Source organism: Phasianus colchicus, chromosome 1 (genome assembly GCF_987193195.1).
Source record: "Phasianus colchicus chromosome 1, bPhaCol1.hap1.1, whole genome shotgun sequence".
NCBI lineage: Eukaryota > Metazoa > Chordata > Aves > Galliformes > Phasianidae > Phasianus > Phasianus colchicus.
In genome coordinates this window covers 78,111,097-78,117,096 of record NC_143436.1, presented here as the reverse complement: position 1 = coordinate 78,117,096, position 6,000 = coordinate 78,111,097, and positions in this window count along the sequence as shown.

Sequence of the window (6,000 nt, the reverse complement as noted above, 5' to 3'; positions counted from 1 at the left end):
TATATTTCCAAGCACATAGTACTGAGAGCAGGGCTGTACAGATGACAGTATAGAGGAACTACCTTAGAAGAGAAGTGGGCCTTGAACACTGTTCTTCATTATGCTTCCATTTCCACATCCTCAGGTTTCTCATCAAGGACATTTAGCATGGTCCAGTGTACTCAAGACCCTCAATGACAAGCTGATTGTGCACAATATTGATAGAAACTGAGGAAAGTTAGCAACACTTTATGACTACTGTCTTCCAGACATAAGAAAGTAGATGGCCACTCTCTGTGGAACAGATAATCCTGAAACAAAAACTAAAATACAACATTTATATCCTTCAACAGTTATACTTTGAATTTGCTGTGCTTTTTTGTTATCCCAAAATGGACATAGTGCTTGTAATAGCACAGAATATTTCCTTTCTACTGATGCCACAAAAAGTGGGTTTCCCCGATATGCAATAATCTACTTAACCATACATGTATTTCATTCCATTTCACTAAAAACAGTATGTCAGAAAACTGCTTAGATTTTTTTGTTTGATTGTTCGGTGGTTTTTTTGTGTGTGTGCTTTTTTGTTATCCCAAAGTCCAAGGATCTGGACTTATTCATTGAAGTAAAGTCTCTCATATCCAGGGACACAACCATTTAGCACCAGCATCTTCAGGAACACAATCACTCTGCTCCTTCATGCCATTTAGGAAGCAGCCTAAGCATCTGATCTGTGCAACAGGCCTACATCCTTGCAATGCACAGCATGAGCCATGCTCAGTACCACCTGCAATGCCAGTGACACATTTGCTGGCAAAAAAATCACAGCTGGGAACAGTCAGCAGTGTCCTGTCTGGATGTTGCCACAGGCACACATGTGAGCTGGGACAAATCTGTGGACCTAGTGATGACTGACAGCACAGCATTTGCCTGGCATTAATTGTCTAGGATTTTTCTGATTGCATAGTCATAGAATCCTAGAATAAGAATTTATGAGTCAAAGGTTTTCTATGCTTTAATTAAATTTATCATTTAATATGTTGCTATTCATATTTTTTCTTGATTACTCAATGAAATAGAAGCCATAACATAACTACACTTATGTGATTCCTTAATATTTTTTAAGAGCTTGCCAAATATTAGGGAATGTTACTTATGCACATATTGGATGTTGATCTCCCAGCAGCTGGGGCTTTCTGTCACCATCTTCTATTTTTAACTTTTTTAAGGAGCATTTATCATCTCCCAAAGTTGAATAGGACAGGAGAATGCATACAAATCAACAAATGTCATGAAAATCCTTATATCACAAAGCAACAACACTCCTTAGCACATCTCTCTGTAGTACTTTAAACTTTGTTTGCCTTTGCTGTCAAGTTGCTGACCTTCCTTATGGCCCAGCTGCTCTAGTCTCATATTATGTCACAGTCACTTATCTGACATTTAGGCTCCTTGGACAAAGAACAGGAGGGACAGTTCAGAGCACAAAAAACAATAGGCAAATAAATACCCCAAGGAAAATTGTTGATCTCATGTTATCAAGCTTGTTTCCCTGTTGTGCCAGTGATTTCCAGAGACTTTTAACTGGATGATACTGGGGGCACACAGTGAAGTAGATTCCATTTTGAAAGGTGGTCTTCGAGGGAAAAAAAAAGAGAGTAAGGAGCGTCATTTCCTTTATAAGCCTAACAATTGTAACAGGATAAAAGATTTCTTTTTCTCCTTAAAGGAGATCTCTCTGTCCTGTATTAACTGTATGCCATCCGGAAACTCCTCTTCACTGCCACAAGATTACCCTGAGTGGTGATATTGCCATTCAGATACTCCACCTCAGTAAGACAGACAGGGAAATTCTTTCCATGAAGGGAGAACATGAGTCAGAGGGAGGCAAAGAAAGCCACAATGCAATACAGTGTATATCTGTGCAGCCCTAGCTGTCCATTTGCAAGGCCCTTCCATCACCAGAGGAATTTCTTGGAGACATCTGCAGTAACAGAAGCCCCTCAGCACAAGGAGTTGTCCACGCATCCATGGCATGGCAGACTGAGGCTTGAGTTGCCGAGCTGAGGAAACTCAAGCAGGATAAATCCCTATCCTATAGGATAGCCCGCATTAGGTACAACCAATATGCAATCTGCCTAGGCACGTTCACAACCTTCACTGTTCTTGTCCTCAGCCTGAAAATGCCCCACCTCATTCCAGCTCATAGTGTGTTCGTGCATCAGGGTCAATAGCTTTGGAATAACCCTGCCTGTCCTGCTAGCCTACCTACAATTCAACTATATTATCTACAGGCTTCTTTACAGACACAAATAAATGAACAACCACAGAGGCAACAAAGCCACTCAGTTTCAGTTCTCTGATATCTGTCCATGAGTTAGTCAATCTCCTCACTTGGATCTCTGTCTCCAAAAGGAAAATTTAAGCCACAGCAGACAAATGAAAGGAAATAAAGGGACAGAGAAATTCCCTAGGACAGGTCTGTATCTCTCCTGTACTGAGGACTCCACATCTGGATGGAATATTCCAGGTGAGGCCTCACCAGCACAGAGCAGAGGGGCAGGATCATCTCCCTCGACCTGCTGGCCAGGCATCTTTTGATGCAGCCCAAGATATGGTTAGCTTTCAAGGCTGCAAGGGCACATTGCTCGGTCATGTCTAGCTTGCCATCCACCAGTACCCCCCAAATTTTTTTCAGCAGAGTTGCACTCAATCTTTTCATTTCCCAGATTGTACTGGCAATGGTTGTTGCCTTGACCCAGGTGCAAGACCTTGCACTTCGATTTGTTGAACCTCATGAGGTTCACATCATGAGGCCCACTGTTCAAGCCTATCTGGGTCCCCCTAGAAAGGGCTTTAGAATGGGATATGAGCCTGAGTCTCACCTAGGATTGATTATGCAATTAATCTCCTTCTTTTCATCCTGGAGAAGGCTTCATGAGGGGAGAAAAAATAGAAAAACAAAACTTTCCAAAGAAACTTCTTGCATCTGTCCAAATAACCTTTCCCAATGAAACATCAAACAATTATAGCCAGCTCAGCTCTCGTATCTGCATGCACTACTGCGTCTCCAAGCAAAATAATCTCAAAGTACCACAGAAACAAATCACAGCATAAAGGAAATGAAGGAGTCATGAAGGAAAAGAAATATAAGAAAACAATTTAAAATGGCATGCCACTTGGAGTGCAGAATGAACAGGAAAATACATGAGAGAAATACAAGTACATGAGAAAATAAGAATGAGAAAAACAATCTGAGGGAAGATTAGAAATGAGCCAGATAAATAAAAGCCTCTCTGGCTTCTTTGGCTTCTTGCCACAGTTGATTCAGAATGAGGGGAAGAAAATGCTAGGTACATCATGATATGTGGCTATCTTGTCCAACATACAGAGAAGACAGCAGCGGAGCATGACAAGTAGTGGATGGGAAGGAAATCCTTTTCCCATCTGAGCTGAAGGCTTTAATTTTTGGGTTCACAACACTTTCTGGATGCCCACTGGATGTATCTGTTCTCTCAGGAAGAGCCTTCAGCTGCCAATCCCGTTGGGAACACACAGGAAAAAGAGAAGAACAAAGGCAGGAAGCTCCTAACACTAAAGATTTTATTCATGTGAGAACAGTTGAAAATGCTATGAGATAAATACTTTGTGCTCCTTCCTCCTAGAGGAGACACACTTCTTCATTGTTAGGAGATTTAATTTGTCCTTTCCTTCAGTTCCAGTTCAGCTTGAGCTTACACATCTTTGAAAGAGTCACTTGTATGTGAGAAGTGAGATCCAACTTTGCAAAGATTTCTCCAGTTTAAGCTTGTCCCGCTCCATTACTATGGAGCAGCTGTAACAGAGATTCATATCTTTGGTGCCTTGCTATGGTGTTCATAGCAATCTGGTGATTAAGAGGTCACTGGAGCAGAGAGTGAGTATAGAGAGTATCCTGAGAGGGGAAATGGTGAGACCTCAGATATCTCAGCCGCTGTTGTCATTTAGCAAATGTAGCTCTTCTTTGTGAAGTCACCAGCTTGATATCTCCTGGAGACTGCCATTCAGAAATGGGAAGAAAGGACACAGAGCAACACTCCGTGTTTCTCAGTCCACTGTTTCAAGAGACACTGGTGTATTAAGAGTGAGCCTCTCCAACTCTGGGCTTTTTATGAAGGAAATCACTTGCATTTTTTCACTATGTGTCAGTCAAGTTGGGTCATGCTCCACACACAGCCTTGAACACGGATCCCCATGGCTCTAGGGTTATACTGAGGTCTCTGCACCCAGGTTTGTGCTGCACCATCTTGCATCTCAAGAGGTGCAGGAAGAAGGGCACATCCTATCTCTACCTCATCTGGCTATCCCTGCCTTTTCCAGTCCCTTGATTTTCCTCTCCCCATGCCATCACTTCTCTCCCAGGGCCACAGACCGATGAAGCTGAAGCACAACTCTGTTGCCTCCCCAGTAGAGGCCAGGGGGAGGGGACAGGCAGGCAATGCAGCTCCCTGAGACAACTACCACAAGCCCAGTGGTGATCACAGCAGGGTAGCGGTCAGGCAGCCCTATGTCTTGGCATTACATTGATTGTATCATTCAGCATTGCAAGGAACATGTTTAAGTGCTCCACACGGCTGTCTCAAGTCATTCCCATGAAAGACATGTTCAGGAAGCAGGTGTTGAAGCCAGTGACTGGTGTGCAACCTATTCTCTGGGGATCGAATCATAGAAGAGGCATGATCCAGCTGCTTATGCAACAGGAGCAAGCCTCAATCACTAAGCTGTGCTGGGAAACATACCACCAATGTCCGGCTCTTGTTGCAGGGCACCACTACTTGTCTTGTTCCTACAGTGGACAGCCAGCGGGCAGATCAGAGATCCCCACCAGCTTTGGCCAGCACATGGTATTGCAGAGCAGGTGGGTACTGACAGAAACTGAAATCTCCAGTGGTTTATTTTAACACGCTGTCTGTGAACTGCAGTGGCTGAGAAGAGATGAACCTATAACCTGCTGGACCATTTCTACTGCAGCAGTGGGAACATCTGGCAGCTGCAGTAAATGAAGATAACTGAGGTATTAAGCCTGTCAGAGGGCCCTGCTGGATCCCAAGCCAAGACCTTCATATTTGCACCAAAATATGAAACATTCTGCAAGGTTACTTTGCATCTGCAGATGCTTTGACACTATTAATAGATTGTTTACAACTACAGTGGCATGATTCAGTCATGAGTGGGATTAAAATAAGGTGTTCTCAGGCCTGTCTTAGCCCCAGAGTTTGCATGCAGTTCACAATTGACTTCAGAACTGGAATTCTTAGCAAGATGTTGTTCCCAATAGTTATGGCTGCTCCTCCTCTGCTTTCATAACTAAGCTGTTCTGAGAAAGCATTTTTATATTCTCACAGATGAGTTTGACATTCTGGAGTTATGCCACTGTATGATTCTGTGTTTTTTCCTGATCTTGCAGCCTGCGAAGACACACAGTCAAATATGCAGTCTCTTTATTTCTTTGCTGCACACAAAGATGTGTTTTCACTTCCTGATGTAAAAAAATATCTCTGGACAATCCAAAGGAGATGAACAGATCATTTTTACCTTTCTACCACTAGTGATGTTGATTTGAAGAAGCAGGCCACAATATATTTTGTAATGTATTTTTAGAAATAATTGATTTGGAAAAGTAGATATACCATACATTTTAGTACTGTATTTTTAGAAATATAGATGTTGAATTGTTGTATTATGTGATTATGTGATTAATTCTTGCTTACAAAACTGTAATAGCTTTTAGATGTTGCGAATAGTATGGATGTAGTACTATTAACTAGAAAGCATTTGTAAAGCTATTCTGTTTTGACAAGAGACCCTCAGCAAAAGAAATACAATAATGAAACTAGGGCCTCCACACAAGGCTAAATTGTCTCACTCTGACTAAGTTGGGATGCAACAGGCAGACATTAAGACATTTCCTCCTTATCTTCTACAACCCAGTATATATCATTAAAATACAGTACCTCGAGGATGAGTGGATGCTCAGAAATA